Source organism: Triticum urartu, chromosome 7A (genome assembly GCF_056163025.1).
Source record: "Triticum urartu cultivar PI428250 chromosome 7A, HENAU_Tu73, whole genome shotgun sequence".
Classification (NCBI taxonomy): domain Eukaryota; kingdom Viridiplantae; phylum Streptophyta; class Magnoliopsida; order Poales; family Poaceae; genus Triticum; species Triticum urartu.
In genome coordinates, this window is record NC_141879.1 from 165,052,316 (window position 1) to 165,064,571 (window position 12,256).

The window sequence follows — 12,256 nt, forward strand, 5'->3', positions numbered from 1 at the left end:
GAACGCTTCCGCGCGCGATCTACAAGGGTATGTAGATCCACTCCTCCCTCTTTGCTAGATGACTCCATAGATAGATCTTGGTGACACGTAGGAAAATTTTGAATTTATGCTACGTTTACCAACAGATATATATATATATATATATATATATATATATCTAATTGGATATAGGGGAGCATGAACCATTATTGATGACATTACCCTTGAGGTAAAAGGTTGTGGGGCAAAACTATAAGCCCCTATCTATCTCTGTGTACGATTAAAACTCCGTAACCACAAGTATTGCGTGAGTGTTAGCAATTATGGAGGACTAAATGATACTTGAGTATGTGGACTTGCTTTTTAGCTCTGACATAGACTCTTTCCGATGTTATGATAAATTTCAATTGTTTCAATGACTGAGATTACAGTTTGTCGGAGCCCAATAAGGTATATGACTTATACTTTTGCATTATGAATAGATCATCACTTGAACATAAGTAATCATATGACAAAATCTATATATGTTGCTGCTATGAGAATAATCATGATGCATTCATGTCCGTATTTTATTTTTATCGATGCCTCTACCTCTAAACATGAGGACATATTTATTGTTATCGGCTTTTCGCTTGAGGACAAGCGAGGTCTAAGCTTGGGGGAGTTGATACGTCCATTTTGCATCATGCTTTTATATCGATATTTATTGCATTATGGGCTGTTATTTCACTTTATGTCATAATAATTATGGTTATTCTCTCTTATTTTACAAGGTTTACATAAGGAGGGAGAATGCCAGTAGCTGGAATTCTGGGCTGGAAAAGGAGCAAATATTAGAGACCTATTCTGCGCAACTCCAAAAGTCATGAAACTCCACGGAACATCTTAAAACAAATAAAGAAAAATCCTCGCCAAAGATGAAGGCCAGGGGGCCCACACCCTGCTCACGAGGGTGGGGGGCGCGCCCCCCCTAGGGCGCGCCCCCCTACCTCGTGGGCCCCCTGGTGGCTCTCCGACGCCCATCTTCTCCTATATGAATTCTTTCGATGAGAAAAAAATAAGAGAAAATTTTCGGGACAAGACTCCGCCGCCACGAGGCGGAACCTTGGCAGATCCAATCTAGAGCTCCGGCAGAGCTATTCTGTCGGGGATACTTCCCTCCGGGAGGGGGAAATCATCACCATCGTCATCACCAACGCTCCTCTCATCGGGAGAGGGCAATCTCCATCAACATCTTCACCAGCACCATCTCATCTCCAAACCCTAGTTCATCTCTTGTATCCAATTCTTGTCTCAAAGTCCGGGATTGGTGCTAGTAGGTTGCTAGTAGTGTTGATTACTCGTTGTAGTTGATGCTAGTTGGTTTATTTGGTGGAAGATCATATGTTCAGATCCTATATGCATATTATTACCCCTATGATTATAAACATGAATATGCTTTGTGAGTAATTACATTTGTTCCTGAGGACAAGGGAGAAGTCTTGCTATGAGTAGTCATGTGAATTTGGTATTCGTTTGATATTTTGATAAGATGTATGTTCTCTAGCCTCTAGTGGTGTTATGTGAACGTCGACTACATAACACTTCACCATTATTTGGGCCTAGAGGAAGGCATTGGGAAGTAATAAGTAGATGATGGGTTGCTAGAGTGACAGAAGCTTAAACCCTAGTTTATGCGTTGCTTCGTAAGGGGCTGATTTGGATCCATATGTTTCATGCTATGGTTAGGTTTACCTTAATACTTTTGTTGTAGTTGCGGATGCTTGCAATAGAGGTTAATCATAAGTGGGATGTTTGTTCAAGTAAGAACAACACCCAAGCACCGGTCCACCCACATATCAAATTATCAAAGTATCGAACGCGAATCATATGAACGTGATGAAAACTAGCTTGACGATATTCCCATGTGTCCTCGGGAGCGCTTTTCCTATTATAAGAGTTTGTTCTGGCTTGTCCTTTGCTACAGAAGGATTGGGCCACCTTGCTGCACATTATTTACTTTTGTTACTTGTTGCTCGTTACAATTATCCTATCACAAAACTATCTGTTACCACTTATTTCAGTACTTGCAAAGAATACCTTGCTGAAAACCGCTTATCATTTCCTTCTGCTCCTCATTGGGTTCGACACTCTTAATTATCGGAAGGACTACGATAGATCCCCTATACTTGTGGGTCATCAGTAGCTCGGTGAAAATCGCTTTGGTTAAATGGGAATCTACCTCTGAAGTTTACTGCAGTAAACTTGAACATGCACTGGTGATCAACAGTAACTTGGTTGGGTCCAAAAAGTTTGTGTGGGTGATTAGATAAGGAAGGACTATAATCCTGGAGATTTTGAGGATAATTGGATCAAGATTTAATGTAGTTGCTTTGCAACTGCCAAATCTGGTCAGAATACTAAATTAGAATGATTCACTCACATGAAGCATCAACTTGAGCTGAAATTTGTCAAGGCTTAGTGATTTGGCCATACTAAGATGATGTAAAAATTTCATACCAATTGGACAAGCCAAAGTGGTACTTGCTTCACAAACATCTCCTCTGGACAGAAACTTGCAAAATTTCTAGAGGAGTCTTGGCTTGATGAATTGGTCCCAAACTTGATTGAGAGAGGTTATTGAGGTAGGAGCATGATCTGGTAATTTATCAGGATTTGTGAAGCAATATAAATTATACTTGCTTCATAACCTGAAAATATTAACGAAAGCAAAGATTTGATCCTGTGCTCACATAGATGATTGGATGGGGCCGAAATTTGTAGGAGTGTCATAATATGAGCACATTAAGGAGTGTACAAAATTTCAAATCATTTGGATAACCCTAGCTAGCACTTCCTTAACAAAGGCTTCCCTTAGACAGGAACTTTGAAAAATCACTGAGGAACTTTGGCCAGGCAAATAAAGTTGAATTTTGGCACAGGTCAATTATTTGAATAGGAAAAGATGTCCAAAAAGTTTGGGGTCAAATGGGCAAAGATAAATAGCAGTTGCTTCACAATGTGCCATTTAGGACGGAATAGGAAATGAATGTATTGAGCATGATGAGAAACATGACCAATGAAATATTATACCATACTTGAGGAATATATGGCCCAAAAAATTTATAAGAACTAGTCGTGAACCCGTGCGCTTGCACGGGCTAGTAATTTGAAAACCACGTAGTGAGTCATGTGTTGTTTTATGCATGATTTTTTAAAATCCATGATTTTTTATATTTGTACTGAAGCATGTTTTACTTTACCAAATATTTGGCTCCAGCTGTTAGAGCCATATTGACACTGACATGTGTATTGTTAATAACAATTAATACGTTGTAACTCGACATATTCATCATCAACACATATACATATGTATATTTCTTTTTTGCGAGCATGTTTGCGCGGTAGCTAACTTTGATATAGCTAAGTTTAGCCCATGTGTTTGTTTTCAAAAATTGTGGCTTACGCGAACAAAAGCGAGGTCATAACTGTGGTAAAATTTTGCAAAAGGATTATTTTAAGATATGTCAATTACAATAGGAACTTTCAAGTGTACAAAATGACAACTGTATATGGTGAAAATAAAACACATATCTCACAGTTGGTACCCATTACTAATTTGAATATTGGCATACTATTTACATCCAACGTTAATGTGCATATGAAATCTAGGACGTGTGATTCAACCATTACATAATATAGATAGGTGGCTTGTATATTCTGTCTAATGGGATAGTGTCTTTGTGAAACTGGGATTTCATGCTAGCTATTTTTAAAAAGAGTGATGAGACCTTCAGAAAAGGCCCTTTAATTAGTACGTAATATATCATCCTAAGTACCCCATGAAGGACGAATATAGTGAAAAATGCTTTGGAGGACGGACCCCATGAAGCCAATTAATGTTTTCATAAAATATGTGTTTTTTCGATTTTCTTGTATTTTTAGTGCATTATATTTATATGTATCTTTTTTTGCATGGTAGTATATGTATTTGTGAAATATCATCAACACATATTTTCGTATGTACCATACACAAAAAATACAAATACTTAAATGAAAATGGACTTCTTTTTGTTCTACATTTTGGCTAGAATTCTGTAATTTTTTGATAGTCTATGTATGATCGTATTGTTTTAATATATATATATATAATATATGTGTCTATAAAACATTTATATGTATTTTTGAAGAAATTAAAAGTTTACATCTTTTATATTGTATTTCTGTTTTTTTATTCTAGATCTGCCTGTCCTCCAAAACGCTGCTTTGACAATCATAGACCATATATAATAATAGCATTGTTACATGCATAAATAGGACGAATATATAAGTATATGTAGGGATATAATTCACGCAGTTACATGATTAAGAAGAGAGTGCATATTGATGACGACGTCACTGCACAAACTTACCATGTACATGATGATGAGTCCATCACCATCTTGCTTTTCTGTCTCTTGCTGCTTCTGATCATCTTCCAGCAGAAGAAAGTGTAGTGCTGAAATTGGTGTCGTACAACTCCACGCCGAAGCCAACAACAACAACTACAACAACAATTTATGTATTTCGATCGGAGGCATCGGATAGCACGTAGCATCCATATTATTTTTACTCATCATGAAAAGTGAATAATTTGTTTCAAAACTTCCTGCATCACCCAGACTGCTACCATCGAGAGTCGTCGTTGGCCGGCCGCCGTTTCAATAAATATAAGAACGATCTGATAAGCCTCAAGAAGATATCTTAGTTATTGAGTATTTTTATTAGAACATATCCTTCATATTAGGTGATTCTTGGGCCAAAGCCAATAATGCTAAATCCTAGACATCTACAACAGAATGCCTAGTCGTTGCTTGGACTCTAGTCTAAATAGACACAAACATAACTCTAAGGTGCTTTATTTAATCCTAACATTGAATTTAGGTATTATGGTTATTTTAAGTGTTTCCACAAAATTTACATGGGCTTTGTATGGAGCTTCCTGGTTCCAGTTACGAAATATAAGATATGTGCAACTGAAAAATGCTATCAATTGCTTAAATGAACATATTCGATAACCTACATAATATTGCAACAGAATTCAATGTCACAAATTCCTATGATTAAAAATATCTGAATCGCATCAAAAATGAGGAAGGAACAATTGTGTTTGCATCTTCTGTATCAAGTGAAGAACCTAAAACTACCATAATGTAACACCCCGGATGTAACTTTCCCAATTTGTACTCCAACTCTTGCCGTTTCCGGCGTTATGTTATTTTATTTTCTCGGGTTCGGGTCTTTGTTTCCGTGTGTTGTTGTCGTTGTCATGCATCTCATATCATGTCATCATGTGCATTGCATTTGCATACGTGTTCATCTCATGCATTCGAGCATTTTCCCCGTTGTCCGTTTTGCATTCCGGCGCTTCGTTCTCCTCCGGTGGTCATTTCTACCTTTCTTTCGTGTGTAAGGATTAAACATTTCCTGATTGGACCGAGACTTGCCAAGCGGCCTTGGTTTACTACCGGTAGACCGCCTGTCAAGTTTCGTATCATTTGGACTTCGTTTGATACTCCAACGGTTAACCTAGGGACCGAAAAGGCCTCGTGTGTGTTGCAGCCCAACACCCCTCCAATTTGACCCAAAACCCACCTAAGCCTTCTCCATCATCTAGATCGTTCGATCACGATCGCGTGGCCGAAAACCGCACCTCATTTGGACTCTCCTAGCTCCCTCTACCTATAAAACTAGCCCCTCCTCCAAAATCCCGGGTCTCTTCTCCCCCTAACCCTAAAAATCCGCTCGCACCGCGCCGGACATGTCCGATCCGACCGGACAAGCCGCCGCCGCCGCTCGTGGCCACTGAGGCGCCGCCACCTGTCGCCACCACATCGCCCACCACCGCGGGCCCGCGGGAGCCCGGAGCCGCCCCCCTCCCCAGGCCCGCGCGCGCCGCCCGCCTCGTCCGGGTGCCCCGCCGCCGAATCACCGCCACCTCGCCGCCTCCGCGCCCGCTCGCCGTCTTCGCCGCCGCCGGCAACCGCGCCACCAGCCACCGCCGCGGGTTGCCGTCCCCACCCGGCGTCTCCTCCGTGAACCCCCTCGTCGCCCCGCCGCGCCCGGCGACGGATCCGGCCACCCTGCCGCCGGATCTTGCCGCCCCGACCCGGATCCGGCCTCCTCCTCGCCGGCCCCGGCCACCACCTACTCGCCGGAGTGCGTGCGCCGCCGCCTCGGTTCGCGTGCCACCGAAACCCTAGATCTGGTGGTTTTTTTTCTAAGTCCCCCGAATTTCCTAGTCCATATGCTCCTGTTCATAGCCTCGTAACTTTGCATCCGTAGCTCGGTTTTTGGCTTATAGCATATCAAAATGTTCATCTCAGAGAGTACATAATTTCATTCGATTGCATCATTTTCATTTGAGTTCATCTTGATGCCCGAAATGCTGTTAGAAGAGGGCTACTTGAGATAATTGGCAGATCTGCTACTCCGTTTAGCTTTTTGTCATTTTTGCCATGATTATTGTGTGCATGATATGCCCATGAGTTCTACATATGTTTTGTTAAGGGTTTTGTCATCTTTCCAGAGGTGCAACCCATGTATTTTTGTGATGTGTGTGGTGACTAGTACAAGCTTGCAAAGTGGTGCACTTGGTATTTCTGATTTCAGGGACTTAGCATTTCCACCAAGTCCTTGAGCTGTTTATCTCATGTCGTCATATGTTCATGTTGTTTCCTAGTGATCCGTGCCTCTTTTGAGGATGATCAGTAAGGATTTTGTGTTAATAGTGTAGTGATCTATCCATCCATGTCTTTGTTTGCAATTATGGAGCACCCTAGCTTGAGTCAATCGAGCTCTACTTTTGCTACTTTGTGAATCTGGGCAGATTGTCAACTTGTTTGCAATTTTGCTGATGATGTTGTAGTTGATCCGTGCATGCCATGCTATTGTTCTTGCCATGTCTAGCTTGCATTTTATGTGTTCTTGATAGATGTATGCTTAGCTTATCTTGACTTGCTCCGTAGTGAGTGCATCGAGCTCGTAAACATGCCTACTTGAGGTCTGTTTTCAGCATGCTCAAGTTTTCACTAAGTCTGAAAACTGATTATGTTTTTGCCATGTTCACATGCTTGCAATTGTATTTTCTGATCCCTATTGGCTCAAGGTCACTAAGGGACTTTTGTTAAGCTCTTTGAGTAGCTCCATGCCATGCTTTACTTTGCCACATTCAGGTCTTGTAGCATATAGTTTTATTGCTCTGAAGACTGCTACCTGATCTGAAATTCCAGGCAAGTGTTAATTTCACTGTCTAAAATCTATTTACCATATGCATTTTTGCCATGCTTGTTTGAACCTGTTAATGGATGAATTGGCCGTAGCTCAGTGCTAGACTTTTGTTAAGAATCTTGTATGCATCCCTGCAATGTATTTTGTTGTCATGTTTGGGTGCTGTAGCATGTTCATCTTGTTGCATTTAGATGGCTACTTGCTGTAAATCGCAGACCGGTGCCATATTTGAATCGCTTTCCATTTCCAAACCGTAACTCCGATTCCGGCGTTCTTTATATCGTTTTAAAGCGATTTCATCTCATATTTCCAGTGGCACACTTGGATTTCCAAGTTGAGGCCAGTTTCATGCATCCCTTGCCAAATCTTGCATATGCATCCCGCATCGCATCCCGCATAGCATATCATCATTGCATCATATTGTTTGATCCTTGCACGTGGTTGATTGTGTACTTGTTGCTTGTTTGTCTTGTTTGGTTAGAGCCGGGAGACGAGTTCGCTAACGAGGAGCCCGTTGAGTTTGCTTTCGAGGATCCAGTCAACTCTGACAACTGTGCAGGCAAGATGATCATACCCTCGAAATCACTACTATCTTTGCTATGCTAGATTGCTCGCTCTTTTGCTATGCCAATGCTACGATGCCTACCACTTGCTTTCAAGCCTCCCAAATTTCCATGTCAAACCTCTAACCCACCATGTCCTAGCAAACCGTTGATTGGCTATGTTACCGCTTTGCTTAGCCCCCCTTATAGCGTTGCTAGTTGCAAGTGAAGATTGGAGGCCGTTCCTTATTGGAACATTTATTTACTTGTTGGGATATCATTATATTATCTTGTTATCTTAATGCATCTATATACTTGGTAAAGGGTGGAAGGCTCGGCCTCTCGCCTAGTGTTTTGTTCCACTCTTGGCGCCCTAGTTTCCGTCATATCGGTGTTATGTTCCCGGATTTTGCGTTCCTTACGCGGTTGGGTTATAATGGGAACCCCTTGATAGTTCGCCTTGATTAAAGATTTTCCAGCAATGCCCATCCTTGGTTTTACCATTTGCCACCTAGCCTCTTTTCCCTTGGGTTTCCGGAGCCCGAGGGTCATCTTATTTAACCCCCCCCCCCGGGCCAGTGCTCCTCTGAGTGTTGGTACAAACTGTCAGCCGCTGGTGGCTACCAGGGGCAACTCTGGGCTGGCCTACCGGAAGTTTAGACAATCTGAGTGTGCCCTGAGAAAGAGATATGTGCAGCTCCTATCGGGATTTGTCGGCACGTTCGGGCGGTGTTGCTGGTCTTGTTTTAACCTATCGAAGTGTCTTGAAGATCCGAGATACCGAGTCTGATCAGAACGTCTTGGGAGGAGGTCTATTCCTTCGTTGACCGTGAGAGCTTGTCATGGGCTAAGTTGGGACTCCCCTGCAAGGATTTGAACTTTCGAAAGCCGTGCCCGCGGTTATGGGCAGATGGGAATTTGTTAATGTCCGGTTGTAGATAACTTTAACCTTAACTAATTAAAGTGAATCAACTGAGTGTGTTACCGTGATGGCCTCTTCTCGGCGGAGTCCGGGAAGTGGACACGGTGTTGGAGTAATGTTTGCGCAGGTTGCTCTCTAGTTTCTCGCTTGTGCTTTGCCTCCTCTTCCCGCTCTCTTTGCGAATAAGTTTAGCCACCATATTCGCTAGTCGCTTGCTATAGCTCCATATATTTACCTTGCCATACCTATAAGCTTAAATAGTCTTGATCGCGAGGGCGCGAGATTGCTGAGTCCCTGTGGCTCAAAGATTACTATTACACCAGATGCAGGGCCTGATGATTCCGCTCCAAGAGACGCGCTTGAGCTCAAGTGGGAGTTCGACGAGGACTCTCAACGTTACTATGTTTCCTTTCCTGATGATCAGTAGTGGTGCCCAGTTGGGGGTGATCGGGACCGTGTCGCTTGTTGGGTTCTCTTTTATTTTGGCGCCATAGTCGGGCCAGGAGTGTTTGGATGATGTAATGTTATTTATGTACTTGATTGACGTGGCGAGTGTAAGCCAACTATGTTATCTCCCCTTTTATTATCATATTACATGGGATGTTGTGAAGATTGCCTAACTTGCGACATATGCCTTCAATGCGATTATGCCTCTAAGTCGTGCCTCGACACGTGGGAGATATAGTCGCATCGAGGGTGTTACACATAATCAGACATATCAAAACCTAGGTCCATAGGACTGAAAAAAATCACCATTTTGTCTTTGTAAGGCATTATTAACTGAGTGCTCTTGTTAATTCAGGGGGAGAAAGAACTAACTGCAGATATACCTCGCAGCAAACACATATATGCTTGTTCTTACAGGAAGCATATCAGACCACACAGCCATGCAAATTACAGGAATAACAAAGTAGTTAGAGGGAAGAAGAGTAGATCGGAGGACTTACAAAAGCTTTCCTCCCAAATTCATCTTGTATAGTTTGATCCAGTTTCTTCCTTTCATTACGTATGTGCATCTCAAGAAGTCTAATTCTTTTATCATCTACATGGAGGATGCAGCCAGTCAGTGGCCGGAACATGGTGTGCGTGAAGCGATGTAGTGAATATGACTGTGTGCATGAGTTCCCAAGAATACCTAGGCGGCTACCAACGCCACTTTGGGGAGTTCATGGGGAGGAAAAGACGTCATCCCATTGCGGTTTAGAATTAAAATGGACGCTGTTCCACAACCTCATTAGCTAGAATTTTTTTACATACCCGTTGGTTAGCATCCAGACATTATTAGTGTCTGATCCTCAACAGTTCTCTCGGGAGGCAACCACTCGCTCTCTCATGAAACATGTTGATTACAATCTGTAGCTTCCCTTGTTGTTAAATCACTATGAATCCCTATTTTTGTGAGCAGGACATGTAAATCAAAAGTAGTAGCATCAATCTATGTGATAACCATCCATACATGATCTCTTGTTGGTACCGACAAAGACCCTGAAAATCAAAACCAGCAACATCGACAAACAAATTAAAATCAGTGTTAATGCAATGGGAAAAATTTACATTGGACAACACATACGGATCATCTATAGATCGAATTGCGCAAGATTAACCATGAGGAGGAGTTAATCGGAAGGGATGGAGGGATTGGGCCTTGCTGAAGGCGAATATCCTGAGAACGACTCTCTTCTCTTCCTTTCCCTCGTCTCAGCTCCCACTATCCAGCATCGCCGGGGAGGAGAGAAGATGAGGTGTGGCTCACATAGGGGAGACGGTGGCCGCCGAGGAGGACTCGATGTGAGATCATCGTGGCGCCGGGTAGGGTTCGATCTGAGATATGGTCGCCGCCGGAAAAGGCTCGAGTTCTGAGATCAGAAGTTCCTTTCCTTTTGTTGACCTAGAGGATGGAGGGAGACATGAGATTTGTTTTTATATAGATAGAGAGACGTGAGATATTGGGACACATAGCAAGGAAGGAGTCGTGAGAGGAGAGAGACGTGAGTTTTTTTCTTTGAGATTGAGACACGTGAGAAATTGGGACATTGAGGAAGGAAGGAGTCGTGAGAGATTTTGAGGGAGAAGGAGAGCGCAAGGCACGATCTTCAGATCTCATGCGTCATCTGACGACTCTCATAATTTTTTGGAATTTTTAATTAATGTGGTAACTTGTAGAGAGTTAACGGAAGATCTACACCATAATAATTCGGTCCCACCAGATTAATGACTCATAAATTCTAATTAACGTTGGAATTTCTTGAAAGTGACAAATTAGTATAGGTATAGATAGATAGATAGATAGATAGATATAGATAGATAGATTATTTGGGGATGTTTGGATGGGCAGAAATATAGGTTGCTTCACAACCTAGGGCAGATAGGGTTATTCCTTTAATAGAAAAAAAGGAATATTTTCTAGAAAAAGATTTTAGGTTTGGTTAAGGAGTGAAGTGACATGATCCTGGCAAGGTTTTGAGGATCATGAGTCACTTGGGAGAGGAAAAGAAGGTGATTTCCCAGGTGGCAAGGCCATAGAACCAGTCCAAAAAGAAAAACAGAGCAAAAACCAATTAAATTGAAAGAAAAAAAGGGCCAAAAACCAGGCTGTTACAATACTTTCACTAGTGCAATCTCTCAATAGTGCTAACATAATTGAATCATATAACAATCCCTCAACGTGTGACAAAGAGTCACTCCAAAGTTCTTATCTAGCGGAAAACATAAGACTAAATTTTTGTAGGGTACGAAGCCACCTTGAAAGCACAAGTGCTTTGTCGGTGTCAAAACCGGCGAATCTCGTGTAGGGGGTCCCGAACTGTCCGTCTAAGGCGGATGGTAACAGGAGGCAGGGAACACGATGTTTTACCCAGGTTCGGGCCCTCTTGATGGAGGTAAAACCCTACGTCCTGCTTGATTAATATTGATGATATGGGTAGTACAAGAGTAGATCTACCACGAGATTGGAGAGGCTAAACCCTAGAAGCTAGCCTATGGTATGATTGTATGTTTTCCTATGGACTAAAACCCTTCGGTTTATATAGACACCGGAGAGGTTAGGGTTACACAAGGTCGGTTACAAAGGGGGAGGTACACATATCCGTATTGCCTAGCTTGCCTTCCACGCCAAGTAGAGTCCCATCCGGACATGAGACGAAGTCTTCAATCTTGTATCTTCATAGTCTAACAGTCCAGCCCATGGAGATAGTTCGGCTGTCCGGAGACCCCCTAATCCAGGACTCCCACAGTAGCCCCTGAACCAGGCTTTCAATGACGATGAGTCCGGTGCGCAGTATTGTCTTCGGCATTGCAAGGCGGGTTCCTCCTCCGAATATACCACGGAAGAATTTGAATATAAAGATAGTGTCCGACCCTGCAAAATAAATTCCACATACCACCGTAGAGAGAATAATATTTCCACAAATCCAATTTGATGACTTGTTTTGGCAACGACATTATGTTACGGCCCGGTGATTATTCGAACCGTTTCCTTTAACTAGCTCCACACGTAACGCGAAGCATTTTTTTGACACGTCTTGTCAAAGCAGAGATCGTGTCCTCTTATCACGGGATTCTCATC